We start from the raw sequence: 19297 nt of genomic DNA on the forward strand, positions 1-19297 counted from the left end.
TATACAAAAAGAAATCAACTCAAAATGGATCAAAGACCTAAATGTAAGACCCAAACAATTAAACTACTGTAAGAACCCATGGGGGAAATGCTTCAGGACATTGATAAAGGAAACAATTTTATGAATAGGGCCTCAGATGCACATGTAACAAAAACACAAATAAACAAATGAGATTATATCAAGTTACAAAGCTTCTGCACAGTGAAGAAAACAATCCACAGAGTGAAAAAGTAACCTACAGAGTGGAAGAAAATATTTGCAAACTACTTATATGATAGACAATTTATGTCCAGAATACGTAAGGAACTGAAACATCTCAATAGTAAGAAAACAAGCAATCCAATTAAAAAACGAGCAAATGATGTGTACAGACATCTCTCAAAAGAAGGCATACAAATGGCCAACAGATACAAGAAAAAAATGTTCAACATCACAAATCATCAGGAAAATGCAAATCCAAACCACAATGAGATATCATCTCACCCCAGTGGATGGTTATTAACAAAAAGACAAAAACTAACAAATGCTGGCAAGGATGCAGAGAAAAGAGAACTCTTCCATACTGTTGGTGGGAATGCAAACTGGAAAACCACTAAGGAGAACAGTATGGAAGTTCCTGAAAAAACTACAAATAGAATTACCAGATGATCTAGCAATTCTGCTACTGGGAATCTATCCAAGGAAAGGAAATCATTATATGCAAGAGACATCTGCACCCTGATGTTTATTGCAGCACTATTCACAATAGCCAAGATATGGAATCAGCCTAGGTGTCCAACAACAGATGAATTGATAAAGAAAATGTGATATATATACCCAATGGAATACCATTCAGCCATAAAAAAGAATGAAATCATGTCATTCACAGCAACATGGATGGAACTGGATGACATTATGCTAAGTGAAGTAAACCAGGCACAGAAAGTTAAACACCACATGTTCTCACTCATATGTGGAAGCTGAAAATAGTTGATCTCAAAGAAATAAAAAGTAGAACAGAGGATACTGGAGGCTGGGAAGGGTAGGAGGAAGGGGGTGATAGGCAAGGATTTGTTAAATGATACAAAATTACAGCTAGCTAGAAAGAATAAGTTCTAGTATTCTATACCACTGTAAAATGACTATAGTTAACAATAATTATAATTTCAAATAGCTCAAAAGAGGATAGTAAATGTTCCCAACACAAAGAAATGATAAATGTTCGAGATGATGGATATGCTAATTACCCTCAGCTGACATATGCATTAAAACATCACTATGTACCCTGTGAATATGTAAACTATTATGTCAATTTTAAAAATGTAAATTAAAAAAGAAAAATACCAGATGTTCAAATACTACTTAACTTACACTCCCAACACTGAACACAATGATAAATGCATATATTGTTCCTTAATATTTACTAGTTTCAATAGAAAGAAATATATATACAGTTCAATAAAAGCCTAGATTTTAAAAATGGTAAATTAAGGGATATATATATATATTTTCAAATACTGAAGGAGCTTTTTAGAGATTTTTTTATAAATAGCTATGTGGCTAAACCCATTTTCAAAAGATTCATAAATAATGTAGATTATACATAACTAGTTTTACCATAAGTATAATTGACATTTTGAATATGCAAATGTGACTCTGAATTGACAGTGATGCTAGGTCGTGTGTGCCCATTGGATGTGACTTTCAAGGTCAAGATACTTACAGATTAAAAGGAGCTTCCTGATATTTTGAGGACTAAGAAAGGAAAGTTACTCAGTGACAGAAAGAGTTGCAAAGGCTTCTGAAGTTAGGAGCTGCCCAGAGCTCAGTTTCATCATAGCCCACAGTTTGGAGCTCTTAAAATAGGAATCCATTTTTAAGTGACATTCATCTCAGGAATATATGTGCTATAAAAAGCAAATTATACTAGGACTTGCAATGTAAAATATATGATTTCAAGGTGTATTAAAGGCACATCATGTTCCAAAATTGTGCTAGAGAAGGAAAACGTAAGGAGATACGGTCTTATTTAAAGACTATTTGATGGAGTGGGGGTTATTCTAGGCATTTGTGGGAATGTCAATTGATTTTAAAAACAGTAAGCCTTAAGCATAAAGATTCACAAATCTTATAGAAAGCAACAGAGTTTCCTTGTTGGATAGAGATGTTTCAGAAATCCTAATTACAGCATGGTGGAGGCTGACTGCTATTTTCTGACATCTCTACAGGTCAGGAAAGCCACAAAACCTCTCTGTAAAATATTGACATACTTTTTTCAAAGCTTTCTCTAGGGAACCTTTTTCTAAAGACTTCTTGTAATCAAGAGGCAATGTGATATACTAGAAGAAGCCAGGCTTATATGTCTAAAGATCTAGTTGTGCAGCCTTGGAAAAGTCAAAATGTTTTTTAATCTGAGATTTCCTCTTCTGTAAACAGAAGTATCAAAATCTGACTTATCTGCTTTGTGATATTGTACGCATCACACTTAATGGCTTCATCTCTGCCCATTATGAAATATTGAACTTCCTCAAATTTCCAACCTCATCTTTCTTATCTCCTCATCTCATAATTTCCTGGAGTAATTCCATTCATTCCTATGGTTCAAATATCACCTATTGATATGTTAATTTTAAGTTAATTACCTTAAGTACTGAATTGCTGAAAAAACTTACAAAAGACTCAAATCATTTATGGTTAGAAAACAGCTTTGTTAGAGGTGAAGTGTACATTACAGCAATAGCAGGAGAAGGGTATGTATTTAAAGGGATCCAGAGATCTCTGGAGCAGGCTCATGTGCCATCTCATCACTGTGTTGCACAAGATGCACATTGCCACCAGATCTTGAACCACCACCAACATATGTAGGAAGCCTCTTGGTACCAAGAAGACCAAAGTCTGCTACTTTTATGAGATGATCTTGTAGACGGTCCACCTATGTGACCAACCTGAATCACTGAAACCTCCTAGGCTCTGCTGAAACCAGGTGAAATTATTTTTATTATTTTATTAATATATTCCAATGATTATTTCTAGACAATGTTGGTAAGCTAGTACTTCCTGCTCCAAAACATTTCATGGACTCATGGTTATAGAACATCATTTATCTTTAATAAATATACTTCTTCATAGTATTGGCCAATGTTCAATACCATGCCCCAGGAAGCTCTGGAGATAAACATACAGTCAATCCGTACTGCATGAGATTAGCTCATGCTAGACAATTGACAGCTGCCAAATGTACATGTCTAGGTCTGACTTGGGTCCTATATCTTTAATAGATTAACATCTCCACTTGAAGATCTCACAGGAAAACTAAAACTCAGCCAGGCAAAATAAATTTATCTCCCTAAAATGTTCTTCTCCTCTTTGTCTACCTAATAAAGGCATAACTTTTTTAGCCTAAAATCTGAATGTCATCCTGCATTCTGCCATTTTCTCACCCTCTATAATCCAATCAGTCAACAGATTCCGGGAAGATACTTTTTCAATTTTCCTGATGACCGATTTATCAAAGTTATTTCTTTTGATTATTTACCATTAGCTGCCTTCTTATTTCTTATTAGGACACTTTCCAAACATATACAAAAGTTATAGTATAACAAACCTCCATATATTCATCACCAAATGTCAACGATTATCCTCATTTTAACAATCTTGTGTCATATGTTTCTATTAATACATATTTTTTGGCTAAAGCATTTCAAAGCAAGTCCTAGATACAAGATTATTTCAAACAAAAATAATTCGGCATGTGTTTCTAGTATATATACCTATTTTCCCTTTAACATAATCATAATACCAGTAAGTAAACTGGTTTTAATGAACTGGAGAAGAATCTGGGGCAGAGAGAGGAATAAGATTATTACTTATCATGTGCTAAGCACTCAATGTTATTATTAATTTTTCATTTCAAGAATGTATTTCACTCAAACATATTCCCCTAGAGCATATCTTCAAACTTATTTTTGTTAAGGCTAAATTCAGTAAACATTTTTTTCATAAAGTGTTATTATTCAAATAATGAACTCACTTTTCTACCTTTCTATTTCTTTATTCTCTTTGTTTTTCTTTATCAAAGATCTTCTCAACTTTATCTTCCAACCCTTCTATTTGAGCTTAATTTTTATTTTGGTTATACTATTTTTAGTTCAATAGCACTTTTCTTAATTTTTCTGATTTTTTCCTGTTTGTTTTTGCTTTGAAGATACAATAAGAGATTAATTCAAAAATGAAATTTAAAATCAGATTTCAAAATATGCAAACACCTCAGGACAGCCAGCTTACTAACTTTTATCCATTTGGAATCACTATATCACATATAATCCTCCAGTTTTATAGACGATGTCTTTTCCACTCACACCCTTCCTTGCCAGTCATATTTTAAAATCATAATATCTAATAAATAAAAATGATATAATTGGTAACTCTATCCAATTGCCCATTTGTCCAGTAATCTATCACCCTTAGCTTCTTGTTTTCTACTCAACAAGAACACTCAGTTCACTTCATTCCAGTAGTTTTTTAGAAGAAAGTTTCAGTTTGTATTTTTGTATGTCTTCTAGTCATTCAATAGCAAAGGTGAAATAAAGATAGAGTTGTCAGAAGTCACAAAGACAGTGATAACAATTATATCTAAAGACCGAACTTAAAATTGCTTTTTTGTTTTGGTCCAGTTACTTCCAGGTAGCTTTGCCATCTACCTATAATGTCTGTTGGTTGCATGTTTCTGTGTGTTATGCATCAATTGACACTGAAGTTGAAAACTATAAAAAAGTATACATTTAGAAATAGAAATCAACAGTATAAAAATAGAGGGAATAAAAAGCAATGAAAGCAGTTGAGATTATTCAGGAAAATCAAGTAGAATGAGAAGACCATGGACAGACAGAAGCCTGGAGACCCCAACATCAAAGAGCACACAAAGATGGGGGAGCCAGTGAGGAAGCGTGTTCCCCACTCACACCCAGTCTGCAAAAGCTCCATATTCTGTTTCTAAGTCCACGAGTCCTAGTCTTCATCTGACATTAACATTATCTGGGCTGCTCTAGCCACCAAAAAAAAAAGACAACATTTTTCTCATTTCCTATGTTGCATGCAAAATAAATTGTATCCCCAGCTTAGTTATGCCAACTCTTCAAGACACAAAATTAACAACCACATGTAACACAATCTTTTTGTTCTTGATATGACCTCCCTATCCAACCAGAATTATCGATATTTATGATTAACCCAAAGCTTGCCTTACTAGCTATGATTTTTTAAAAACCTGTCATTCATTAGTTCGTTACCATATGTAAAGCAAAACTGGTCTTTTGGCATCAATAATCAAAGAGCTATATCTCTTTCTTTTTGATTTTTTAAATTTAATTCTTAATATATATACCCACATATATATGCATAACTTTGCATAAATGGGAATACATATGTGGCTTTTTGCGAATATGTGCATGTGGTATGTGGTATAAGGCCTAAAATTTAGGCCCAACATTATGTGATGCGTTGACATTTGGGGGAAATTAAGAGAGCCTCAAATGGCCTCACCACAAGTCCCCTCCCGACTCTGGTCCCACCGATAAAATGTACTAGCCAAACAACCCTCTTTACCGTGGAGATCAGGAAGATACCCCTGCTTATTCCTGCCTGTCCTAGAGTTTCAGTTTCCTGCTAGCCTGCAGAATTATTCAAATAAACCAGTTCTATCTCTCATAAAAACCAGCGCCGCCCCGCCCTCAAAGGCTTTTCCCACAGCCCCTGGTTCTTCACCCTGTTTCTTAGTACAGCGCCTGTGTAGCCCTGCATGGCAAAATGTTTTCTTCCCCTGGGCTATGAGTATGAATGACTAATAAACTTCTGTCCATTGCTGAGTGTTGTTGTGTTCAGCCCTCTTGATAACCATAGGGCAGGAATCCTTCTTTCTCAAATGAAGTGAGTAGAAGATGATAAAAATATCACAGTCTTTTTGAAAAGTCTTTTTAAGGACATCCTGCCCACAGCACAGATACTACAGAGGGGTCTAAAACAAGCACGTTTTTCAATGATTTCCTTAATATCTGACTTCTTTCAGCCAAGTTCCAGTGATGCTGATATCCTCATATCTTTCCTAAAGTGAGGCTCAAGTATCAATAAACAATGCTTTTACCCCAATTTATGCCCCGAACTCTAGTTGTTATCTGACTTCCCCCCACATTTTCTGGGTCCTCTACTGTATTGGACTACAAACTACAAATCCAGTTAAAAGTCAAAAATAAAACCCAATGTCTGAATGACAATCCACGTTTAAAAAGCATAGTAAAAATTGAAAAAATTTCCATATTTATTATCTTAAACAGTCCTTAAAACAACTTTAAATTTATGATTTCTCTTTATTTTACAACTAAGGAAATTGACACGTTACTCCATAAAAGTTAAAACTGAGATTCAAGGGCTAGTCATTTAAACATAAATACCAGTCTCTCTCAACCATGCCACACTATCATTACCTGAATTTGAGATTGTAGAGCCATATTTTTTATACCCTGGCAGGCATTTGAGGATTGCCCAGATGAAAAGAGAGAATTGATTTCTGAAGTAAGTTACATCAGCAGACTCAACTAATGAAATAGGTTGATTTTCACCTTTTACACTATTTGCCCAAAAGTTCTCAACATGACTGCACAGTAGAATCACCTGAAGCTCTTTTTAAATCCTGATTCTCAGGCCATACTACAGACCTATTAAATCAGAAATTTTGAGATGCACCTTGCTAGCAGTAATGTTTAAAGTTCCTCAGGTGGTACCAATGGGCAACTAAGGTTGAGAGTCACTGTTGCAGGGGGTAAAAGCTTCAGGTCTTGGCCCTTTTTCCTCTCACATTCTTAGTTTCTGAAATCAAGAAGACTCTGGTTGGTTCAACTGAAAGGAGAACGAAGGGTCGGGCCCAGTGACTCACGCCTGCAATCCCAGCACTTTGGGAGGCCAAGGTGGGCAGATTACGAGGTCAAGAGATCGAGACCATCCTGGTCAACATGGTGAAACCCCGTCTCTACTAAAAATACAAAAATTAGCTGGGCATGGAGGCGCGCACCTGTAATCCCAGCTACTCCGGAGCCTGAGGCAGGAGAATCACTTGAGCCCAGAAGGTGGAGGTTGCAGTGAGCCGAGATCACGCCACTGTACTCCAGTCTGGTGACAGAACGAAAGTCCATCTGTCAGAGAAGAAGAGGGAGAGAGAGAAGCAGAAGCGGAAGCGGAAGCAGAAGAAGGAGGAGGAGGAGGAGGAGAAAGAGGAGGAGGAGGAGGAGGAGGAGGAGGAGGAGAAGAAGAAGAAGAAGAAGAAGAAGAAGAAGAAGTAGAAGTGGAGGAGGAGGAGGAGGAGAAAGAGGAGGAGGAGGAGAAGAGGAGGAGGAGGAGAAGAGGAGGAGGAGGAGAAGAGGAGGAGGAGGAGGAAGAAGAAGAAGAAAGAAAGAAAAAGAAGAAAGAAAGAAAGAAGAAAGAAAGAAAGAAAGAAAGAAAGAGAGAGAGAAAGAAATGGAGGAAGAAAGGAAGGAAGGAAGGAAGGAAGGAAGGAAGGAAGGAAGGAAGGAAGAAGGAACAGGAATGAGTCCAGGACTGCTCAAGCACGGGCAGATGTTCCTGCCTGGCTTCAACAGGCAAATGCACATATGACCTTTCACAGGGCTCTTCTTTTCCATTCCTACAAACATCCCACCCAGAGGAGAATGACTGTCAAAAATCATTCTACAGTGACAGAGTTCATTTTCAGGGGATTAACAAAGCAGCCAGACCTCCAGCTCTTTCACTTCCTCCTCTTCCTCGATATCCATATGGTCACCATGGTGGGGAACCTGGGCATGATCATTCTAATTTGTCTGAACTCTCAGCTTCACACTCCCATGTACTACTTCCTCAGCAATCTGTCATTCTTGGATCTCTGCTACTCCTCCATTACTAACCCTAAGATGCTGGTGAACTTTGTGTCAAAGAAAAACATTATCTTTCATGCAGGGTACACGTCATAGTTCTACTTTTTCCTGGTTTTTGTCATTGCTGTTACATGCTGATGGTGAAGGCCTGTGACTACTATGTTGCCATCTGCTGCCCTTTGCTTTGCAAGATCATCATTTCTCATGCTCCCTGCTCCCTGCTGGTGGCTGTGGTCTACACCATGGACTCATTGTCTCCACAATAGAGATTGGCCTCATATTAAAACTGCCCTCTTGTGAACTCCTCACCAGTCACAACTTCTGTGATATCCTCCCTCTCATGAAGCTCTCCTGATCTAGTACCTATGATGTTGAGATGGCAGTCTTCTTTTTTGCTAGATTCAACCTCAGAATCATGATCCTAACAGTTCTTGTTTCTTACACCTTCATTCTCTCCAGCATCCTCCACATCAGCACCACTGAGGGCAGGTCCAAATTCTTCAGCACCTGCAGCTTCCACCTTGCAGCTATGGAGATGTTCCATGGATAGACTGCATTCATGTACTTAAAACCCTCCACAACCAGTTCCCTGGCCCAGGAGAATGTGGCCTCTGTGTTCTATACCACGGTAATCTCCATGCTGAATCCCCTAATGTACAGCCTGAGAAACAAGGAGGTAAAAGCTGCCATGCAGAAAACACTAAGGAGTAATTTTTGTTGCAGATGTAATTATTTATCTTGAGTTCCCAATCAACCCAATATGATGTCAATATAGGAAAGAAGCTCTCTGGAGATTTACAAAACCATAAGTGGCTTTCCTTCTAATTTTCTAGTGGTCATACTTCTAGCAGTCTTCTCAGATGCATTCCAGCTGTTCCTAAGAGTGCCCTCCAACATTGTCCCGCCTGTACCTCCAGGTGAGAATCGTTCTCATCTTAGAACCCACGTGAGTGTACACAGCCCTCATCTCCCACTGCTTCCTGTAAATTGTGGTAGAAGGAGACTTTCACAAGAAGTGCCGAAGAATTCTTCCCTTCCTATATTCAGAAAGCATACTCCTGGGAGTCCAGAAGCAAATTACTTTTTCTCAGTCCTCTCTCTTCCCTGGTTCTGACCAAATGTTCCTTAGATATACTGACCCCAGCCACCCACCCCAGTCCTTCACCATAATGAATCCTTCCTCTTCCTTCTTTCCGTTCCGTATTTCCCTATCTCCTATCATCAGTTATCTCATTTCCACTCAGTATCTTCTAGTATCTCTGTATCTCAGTATCTTTAGTATCTCATTTCCACTCAGTATCTTCAAAAACTTCCTTGAGTGATGTTAAATAAAATTTTATCCCCATATGGAAAAATGTAAATAAGATCATTGATTCTTGAATATCAAGCTAGATCACTTACTAAAATGTCTGTTTGACTTTAATCTGAAACTCTTTAGTCAAATGTCCTGTGATCCTGTAGTATTTCAACTGATAAAGGGCAAGACATTTTACAACTTTATAAGGTAACAGTTTTGCATAAATTGGTAAGTCATTATAATTTGTATAGCTCAGTAGAAGAGTTGACTCTAAAAGGAGTATGGTTGTACTGCTCTGTAGGACGCTAACCATTCGCATATCTAACAAGTAATCTTATTTCAGCATGATTTTTCTAACTATGTGCAAGTATGTGTTTGATTTTGTAGACACATATATAAAATCTTGTAGGTATGTCCCCATATCTTAAATGCTCTTAGAACTAGCTTCTTTGTCTTCCTGGTGGCTGCCTCATTAATAAATGAAATGTAATTTTGACATGTTCTAATAATGAATAAATATTTAAGAGCTGAGCTTTTTAAAATTCATAGTAACAATATGAATGGTTAACATGTATTGGATGCTTAATTCAAGCCAGATGTTACTGTTTATATGCTTTATCTCATTTAATTCTTAATGAAATAGATTCTGTTATTAACTAATTTTACAAATGAGGAAACTAAAATTTACAGAGATTGGTAATTTTCTGGCATTTACAGAAGTGATAGCCCCAGGAAGCAATCCAAATTGTCTTACTCTAGTTACCAAATTCTTAGTCAATTGGTAATCCGTTTCCTCTGAGCTTGTTGGTTTTGCCATAAACATGTACTTCAAATTTCAATAGCTCCTTAAAAATAACTTCAGATCTTTTCCTTCCACTGGTCTGCCCACAACTTCCTTCCTTTAGAGATAGTTTCTTCCGTATAATCAGGGCAGGAATACACTTCACTGCAAAATTTTGTGTCTTGCATAAATAATTGTCTTCCTGCCCTCGAGGATATATTTCTACATACTGCTGCCTACCCTATCACCCTGACCCACTAAGTCCAAAACCTACAGGTTGACACCAGTGTGGCCCACATTTAAAGCAAGAGTTGACCCTTGTACTGTACTGTATATTTTAAAATAAATTCATGCCATATTTTAATCAATCTTCACAATCCTGGAAGAGTGTATTATTTTTCTATTTTACATAAAAGGAAACTGGGGCATATGTAACTTCTTTAACTCAAGTAGAGATCTTTTGCCTTTAAATTTCAAAGTTCATCATCTTTTCAATATTCTACCTGGCCAAGCCTCTCCTAACTTTTCCAGAAGACTTATGGGTATAAAAGAAAATTCTAACAATGATATTGAAACACTTGGAAAAAGATTGGGGTCACAGAAATAAAGTTTGTACTAAATGCAAGGCAGTTTGGAGGAATTAATCAGGGCCCAGAGCTAAACATCCCTGGGACAAAGAGTTCCATGAAGGGAAGCAATCCTAGCTGAGTCTTGTGTCTCCAATTTCACCCCCAAAAAACAAAATGAAGGCCTGCAATGCATTTTTTAAAAACTCAAACCAAATTCCACACCCATTCCAATTAAATGTGTGGCCTGGCCCCAGAGCACTCCCCTTCCCCACCACCTCCCACACTTCAGTAATGAGAGGACAGCATAAAACCACAGGGCTCCACTTATTCAGGGCCAGCACAGGGAGAGCATCCTGGCACCAGTCCCCGGTGAAGGCAGCATCTGCATCCTCATCCAGCGACCTACTGAAGAGCAAACCTCCCTATCATTATCAGTGTTCTGGTCCACAGCCTGGCAAGATACTGTAGTCCCTTCTTATCCCCATGGCTTTGCTTTCAGTTACCCACGGTCAACCATGGTCAGAAAATAGGTGAGTCCAGCACAGTAAGATAATTTGAGACAGAGAGACATTCACATGGCTTTTATTAAAGCATATCGTTATAATTGTTCTATTTTATTGGTTGTTATTATTGTTAGTCTCTTGCTGTGCCTTATTTACAAATTAAACTTTATTATAAGTATGTATGTATAGAAAAAAACTATTCATAGTTTCAGGCATGAAGTCTGGGAAGGTATCCCCTGCTGATAACGGAGAACTGCTGTATTTGGAGAATTGTCTTGTGCTCTTAGCACTGATTTTCCTGAGACTGGAATTGCAAACATCCTCTCCCTAGAGCCAGCTGCCTGAAGCTGTTACATCCTCATTCTGCCTATCCTGGGCTTGCAACCCACTGGCTCTGCACACCGCACACTCAGCAATATCATGTTCCTTACACATGCAATTGCAGAGCACACACTCTCAGGTGCCCTGCTGCCTCACCACACAGGTGCCACCTCCAGGGGCTGAGCCAAGAGTGGCCCCTGGATCTGACAGTCATGCTCATAGCAGCAGGCTTCCCCTTGTTGCTGATGCCCTGATGTCCCTAGTGGTCCACTTTTGAATTATCACCCACGGTTCGAAAAATCTGTGTCTGAAGCTTGTATTTTGGAGACCAAAAAAGAAGGGACCAAACAAACTGTGAGAAAGTTAACATGAATTATTATCGTCTCCATAATATTCAATGGAAGACCTAGAAATAAGCTATTTTATCTTCAGGTTTTTTTTTTTATTACCTTGAAAAATAACATTTTAAATCATATGGATCTTGGAATTTGGGCCACAATAATCCTTTCAGGGCTCAGAGCTTCAAAAGTTCTTAAGCGAGGCATTATTCTCTTGAGTGGCTTTCTGTTCCCTACCTCCAAAGCTCTAATTACACATGACTGGTGTCCAACACTGCCTGGCACACAGTATGTGCTGGATAAATGTGGCTTCTGTTTCTGCTCTACTTTCCTTTCCATCTCCTTATAAACCCCATCCAAACCATTATTACATGTATAATTTGGAGCTCTCAACTACATCCACTACAAAATCTTACTACAGAGAAAGTGGCGGAGCACAGATGATTCTCAGAGCAGTGAAACTACTCTGTGTGATACACTAATGGTGGATACATGTCATCATACGTTTGTCCAAACCCACAGAATGTACTATAGGCAGTGAGCCCTGTTGTAAATGACAGATACTGGGTGGTAATGTGGTGTCAGTGCAGCTTCATCAATTTCGTGACAAATGTACCACTCTGCTGGGGAATGATGATAGTGGGGGAGGCTGTGCATGTGTTGGGGTAGGGGCTATGTGGGAACTCTCTGTACTTCCCTCTCAATTTAGCTGTGACCTAAAACTGCTCTGAAAAAGAACAAACTCTTAAAAAAGAGAGAGAGAGAATGTGAAACAACAGCGAGCTGGGAGACCTGGCCCTCTTTTTTCTTGTGATGTGATTTGCATACTAAATTATCCATGGAGGGAGCCCCAATCTCATGTCATCTGTTTTTTCACCACAAAATGAGGAATGCTTCAGCTCCTGTAGTTTCTCCTTGTGGGAAATGATCATGGGAAACCAATCCCAAAGGCTTTCTTCCTGTTCCTTCTCCTTTCCTTCAAGACCACCTCCAGCCTGCATCTAGGCTCAAAATCCAGGCCATAAATCTTCTAAAAGATGTCACCTATCCCAGGTTAGATATCAACATCAAAACTATAACAGCCTGATGCCAAAATGCAGGTTAGTTGATGCCACCCACAGCTGGCCTGTCTGGCTCAGTAGCTGTGTGGAAGGAGAACTCCCAGAGCAGAATCCAGAGTCAGTGCATTTGACTGGCCTGGGGCAGATGGCAGAGTGCTGTTCCATTCCTTCCATGGCTCAGCAGGGCCCCACCAGAAAACCTGGGCACAGGAAGTGGCAGACAGTGCCTGCCAGATGCAAAAGTTTCTAAAGAAGTGAAGTGTGGTCTCCAGAAAATTCCTTATTGGTTGTGTTGCAGCTCTCATTCTCCATTCCTGCAGAGCACTGATGGAAAAGAGTATTCCTGTTCCAGAGCTTCCTATCAGGAGTTCTTTCCCAGTAACTTCAGCAACAGGCAGGCTTCCTTCATGGTCATCCCAGGTAGGAACTTCCCAGTGACCACAAACATGATAAGACTGGTCAAGACAAGATAAGTTCTGGTCTCCCACATTAGATCAGCAGTCTCAAGATTCTCATGCCATTAGATAGACAGCAACAGAACATAACATTCTCTGCTTCATTTGAGTTTCTTTTATTCATCTTGTAATCTTTCTTCAAATGCTCAATGATCCCTAAATGTTTTCTCAAAACTAAGAATATCCTTAGTTTTCTCTAATTTCTCCTTCTGGGAAATGACTATAGACATTGATAGCCACTCAGTGGGCTTGGGTCATGCATGGACACGAGGATGTCACTCATCGTGGTTCATGTGGGCTATTTTTTGGAGGAACACCAATTTCAGCACCTCTAGGTCTTTCTTTATAGGCTGGTAAGTCTCCCCAGAAAGGAGACCACAGTCTCCTAATTTATGGAGTAGAGATAAAGTGGCCTTAATAATGATGTCAGCCATATTAAGAGAGTTCTGTGATTAACTCCAAGAGTTTCACATAATCCCTGTCTTTTGAGCTCAGTCCTCTTACCCTCAACTGTGCCTTGTATCCAGAGTCCAGGGGCCCTAAAGAGTAAATTTTCAAACTCCCTAAAGAGTAAATTTTAAGACTTCTGCCAGGCTTGGGAAGGGCAGAAAAATTGCAAAACTGTTTCTATGAGAAGAGAGGAAAAAGAAAAAAGAAAAAACATGTGATAATATTTCCACAACTTTTCTGGAATGTTAGCTGTAAGTAGCAAGTTACTGAAAGTCTCTAAGCATCAGTTACTCTGTCTGTTAAATGGGAAAAGAGAACTTACCTGTCACTGGTGTACAACTCAAGAAGTGGCTCCCTTTTATGTTCTTACCTATTATATAGTACCTCAAAAATAAATTTTACTAAATTGAATTTCAAATATAAAACTTCATATTTCCTTTAGAGAGGAAGGAAATCAACTGAAAAGAAGTGTCTGATACTAAGAAAAGTGCTTTCCATAAATTACATACATTCATGTAACAGCCATATGAGACTGGCATTATTCCTATTTTACAAGGACCTAAACTGAGTTTAGGTAAAATAATTAGCTCCAATACATCTGGTTAGTAAAAGAGCAGAGCTACAAACTCATGCCTACTATATCTGAGAAAAGTATGCTATTATCAGTATACCAGGCTGAAATATAACCAAACTTATAACAGATTAAAAATTATAACTGATTAGTAGGTTGTGGTTATAACAAGGTGGGATCCAGGCAATAATTAGTTCTCTTGTTCTCAGATAAATTAAGATGATACAGCAATATCATTCAGTGCAAAAATACAGGTTTTAAGGCCAGTCCAAGCTGCTTCAAACTCTAACTCCCTCATTTACTGTGAGAACAATGATGAACTCTGCTAGGTAGTAGGATTTCTTATGCAAAGTCAAAGGCATTGGCAGTGTCAGTGTCCCAAGGGAGACATAGACTCTCAAACAAAAGCCAACACTGAGAAAGATAGCCCTACATAGATTGAGGAGGGAAAACCGAGCCTCCCTGTGTACCTGGACTTTGAGACAGACATACTCAAGTGAGACTTTAAATATTAATTCCACATGATGGAAGCAGCCACCATAGAACACATGACCCAGCCTCAGCCACTTGGGTGCTTCCACTCAAGACTATGTCTCTGAAGAAAAGTAGAGTTCATAATGGAGAAGGCAGAGGCAACATGTTCCAGCAACAGCTCTGGAGTGTGGTGAGATTTGGGGGTGGGGCTGCTGCCAGCAGTGCTCAGCTGCCTGTGGAGGTGGTGTTGGTAGTGCCCGTCAGCATCCTGACAGTTTCTGCGGTGTGACTTGGCTGTGTTTCCAGCTGTCTGCCTTCTCCTGAATCCTGCCTGTTCTCAAACCTAGCTCTTTCCAATAGCCCATTTCCTTCCAATACACTCCCATCTTGTGCGACTTAACCAGCATCATATACAGTTGTTTGCACCTAAGAACCCTGACTGGTTACAGTGGAAGCTGGCCTGGCACAGGGCTGAGGAAGGGGTGGGAGGATGCCAGTGTCTAGGCTGTGCAGCAGCTCTCTCATGCCCCAGAGGTTTCCCTTAAACCCCATATGTCATCGCCTTAGCGACGGGGTGACAGACTGTCCTTTTGCTTCCCACACACAAAAAACAACTGTGCTCTGTTTGGATGTATTTAAACCTCCCAGGATGCTTTTGATAGAGTTTGAGGAAAAAAGTGGATTAAAAGATCAAATTCTAAAGACGGCCATTCTTCATCTGCTCACACCTAAAATTCTTTGTGGGATTCTTAAGCTCTTTATCATTGTAAGATATGCACACATATACTCCTGCACTCTAGAGTGTGTATAATGCAGGAATACAATGTAAGAACAAAAAAGGTAAAATGCAGGAATTTCAAGTATCCAAATCAATGTCTATCCAGCTCAAGATACAAAATATTTCCAACACATCAGAAGATTCCTTCATCCCCTCCCCAGTCTTTTCTATCTTCTATCACATACAGTTACTTTTCCCTGTCCTTGCACTTTAAATAAATGGAGCCATTTAATACATAGTTGTTTATGCCTGGCTCCTTATGTCCGTGAGCATCATCCATGTTGGGTGACGCAGTAGATCATTCCTTCTTATTGCTGCACCTACACTAAGTGTAAATATGTCATTTATTTATCCATCTGCTGTTGACAACAATGGATATTTCTTAAAAGAGTAAGTCTTTATCGAAGCATAAGGGAAAAGAGCTAATGCATGTTTGGTTTAATACCTACGTAATGGATTAATAGCTGCAGCAAACCACCCGGACACACATTTACCTACGTAAAAAACCTGCACATCCTGCACACGAACCCCCAAACTTAAAAATAAAATAAAATAAAAAGAGTAAGTCAAACTTTGGTGCTTTCATGATGATAGAAATGTTCAACTGATATATATATATATATATATATATATATATCAGTTGAACATTTTCTGGACAGTTTTGTAAAATAATAGCCATCAGTTAATCCACTAAAGTTGTTATTGCTTATTAAATCTAATGACATAGTTATTAATTTAATGTTTAATTAAAATGAAAGTAGTTGGCATTTAGATTTTAAATGGTCTATGTTATGACAAAGATCTGTTTTTCACTGGCTATGTTTTACAGGTTAATGGCTATTGAGATGCCTTATGTAATCAATACAGGGAGTAGTTTATTGTCCATTTATAAAATTGGAGATCTGATTTTAATTATAAAATAATTATTGCTTATTGTATATATCTTTTTACTTTTATGACAGATCATTGATATATTTTTATTTGACACTAAATTTCCCCTCAGACACCATGTCTCATTATAGCATTGTTACTATAGAAATACACAGTCAGGTTTATGTTATGCTGCGAACATACTGCTATGAGTCCTGAATGATGAGTGGAAGCTGACCAGTAGAGGAGAGGGCAGACCTTTCCAGGCAGAGGAATGACCAGAGTCCCAAACCCTACATATTTGGGGAAAACGAAGTGATATTAGGAGATGAATCACTGAGTGTATAAAGAGGTCGATAGAATATTTGGGGGAGAGGAATGGTAACGGGGACAATCAGTCCCCATTCAGCACTCTGAGGGTAGAACTAATGGAGAAATAAGATACAGCAGTCGGAAGGAGATCGAAAGGGGAGATTTAATGTGGATAAAAGTTGATTGGAAGGCAGGCTGGATCTGCAGCTAATAGAATTCTCTAATGCCTTCTAACGCCACAGAGTAAATTTTACAGCTATGATCACTGCCCTACAAATTGGGCAAGAGCACATCACATGCTCAGTTTGGTCTCCCAGTCCAGCAGTCTGGAGCATAACAACCCCTTTAGAAAGAGTGAGGAAGGAAATGTGAGCAAGAAAGAATTATTTTCATTCTATGTTCCCCTAGGGCATGCAAAGATAGGTTTCCAGTCAAAGAGGAATGGAATCAACTGCTTTAAACCAAAGATCATCCCCTTCGCAGGATTTATTTGCACAAAGTCATATTTCCTCTATGGACCAACATAGAAACATGAATCTCATGTACGTGCATAGCCACAAGTAAAAACCTGTTTCCAACATTCTATAAATAGAACTCAAATCTCCTTGTGTTTGAGTGCAAAATATTTAATTTTTTAAAACCCCAAAGAAGTAAAAGAAGTAAATAGAAAGTCTAAAAACATAGCTTCCCCTCAATCCATCTATTTTCCTGTACTAGTCAGTGATATGAACTGCGATCTGGGAGCTCAGGATATTTGGGTATAATTTTTCGAGATAGTTTAACAAAATGTTTATCAAATCAAAAACACTTCAGAGACATCCTACCCTATTTGGGATGTCTCTGGGAGCTATATCACAAGCCTTCTTGCCCTGTAGATAACTTTGAGAAAGAGAAACACTCCTCTGAAGCAATTCACCAGCACTTCCAACTTAGGATGAGATTCCTGAATTCAGATCATGGACAAGAAACTCTACTCCACCATTCTTTCCTTAAGCAAGCAGAGAAGAGAGATGTGTAACTGCTGATCATAATCTTCATCTTTCCTTTGAGCCTCTATCCTACAGCCTGGTAAAGTAGGTGAATATACCCACACTGGCCAGACAAGAGCTTGGAAATGGATCTTCTGGTTCCACAGCTCAGCTTTCTGGTGCAGAATCTACAGAACAGAATAAATCCATATGGTTTACAGTGTTGTCAGTGGGATGTAGGAAAATCACAGGGTTAGTACAGGGCTAGTAAAGGAGGCACCATTACAAAGTGTAGGCTGAAGTGGACAAGGAGAGAGCTGTGTGGGAGGGCCACTTGGCATGAATGTGGCTCCTGGTGGATGGAAGCGGTTCATAGCACTCCCACAGGAAGAGGACGGAGGCATAAATATCCCGCCTTGCTCTTTTCTTTCCTTGCATTGTTCACTAAGACAAAGAGCAAGAAAGTCTGTTAATGCAGTTCAGATCAGCCAGACTCCCAGGGGACGTGCAGGATGGATAAGTGCAGAGACTGCATTTGAATGTCAGACAGAGGGCAATCAGCATAGTCAGAAACACAACCCTACAAATGAGGCCCAAATGGATAGGACAAGTAAAATGATAAAATGTAGGCCACCCAACTATCTCAGGCATATGGAACAGGAGGCCGGGAGCAGCATGAAGACATCCAAGTCCTCCAGGGGGGTGGGATCTGTTGAAAACTGCTAGTTTTCATCAGAAATGGAACAGGGCCAGGGTAAGTGGGACAGAGTCAGTGGTTGTAGCTCTGGGAAGAGCAAAGACGGAGGAAGCAAGGATATCACTAACAGCAAAATGGGCCTCTTTTCCATTCTAAGGAGAAATAATTGATTCCAATGAGCAAAACCAAACCCTTACCCAACAAATAGAAACTAAAAATATAAATAAGTGTACCAAACAAAGGAAAAGCTCAAGGGACAAAAAATTCAAATGTAATGCCGTTTGGATTTGGGGAGGTGGGTTTCACTAACATCACAGCAGCAACCTAAAAACATCTGTCAGTTGGGAGCTGTACCACATCCTTTCAGTGTTCCTCCTATGTTCCCCCATCAGATTTTTCTTTTTTTTTTTTTTTGAGATGGAGTCTCACTCTCTCACCCAGGCTGGAATGCAGTGGTGCAATCTCAGCTTACTGCAACCTCCGCCCCCAAGGTTCAGGCAATTCTCCTGCCTCAGCCTCCCCAGTAGCTGAGATTACAGGTACACGCTACCATGCTTGGCTAATTTTTGTTGTATTTTTTAGTAGAGACAGGGTTTCGCCTTGCTGGCCAGGCTGGTCTCGAACTCCTGACCTCAAGTGATTCGCCCACCTCACCCTCCCAAAGTGCTGAGATTACAGGCATGAGCCACTGTGTCTGGCCTCTTATCAGATTTTTATGCACAACAGCTTCAAGTAAGTTTTCACAAAATTCTAACAACTGTTCCTGCTTCTCTTTTCCAGAGAGCTTGCCTCAGGGTGCTAAAGCGTGGTTTACCTACACAGGAGATGCAAAACTACTTGGAAATTTGCACTTGGTTGGAGGCAACCCAGAAGGAATGACCGATTAGTGTGAAGGCATAAATACTCTAGCCCCACTACCACTGACAAGGACAACTCCAGCATGTGAGCTGAACTGAATTTAGAGCTTCTAAA

At 39.2% G+C, this 19297-nt stretch overlaps 1 pseudogene; it reads left to right on the forward strand.

The window, feature by feature from the left end:
• Positions 1-7667: 7667 nt before the first annotated feature.
• On the forward strand, positions 7668-19212 carry LOC117081384 (annotated as a pseudogene).
• Positions 19213-19297: the final 85 nt, after the last annotated feature.

The sequence above is a fragment of the Trachypithecus francoisi genome, unplaced genomic scaffold, assembly GCF_009764315.1.
Source record: "Trachypithecus francoisi isolate TF-2019V2 unplaced genomic scaffold, Tfra_2.0 Lachesis_group8, whole genome shotgun sequence".
Taxonomy (NCBI): Eukaryota; Metazoa; Chordata; class Mammalia; order Primates; family Cercopithecidae; genus Trachypithecus; species Trachypithecus francoisi.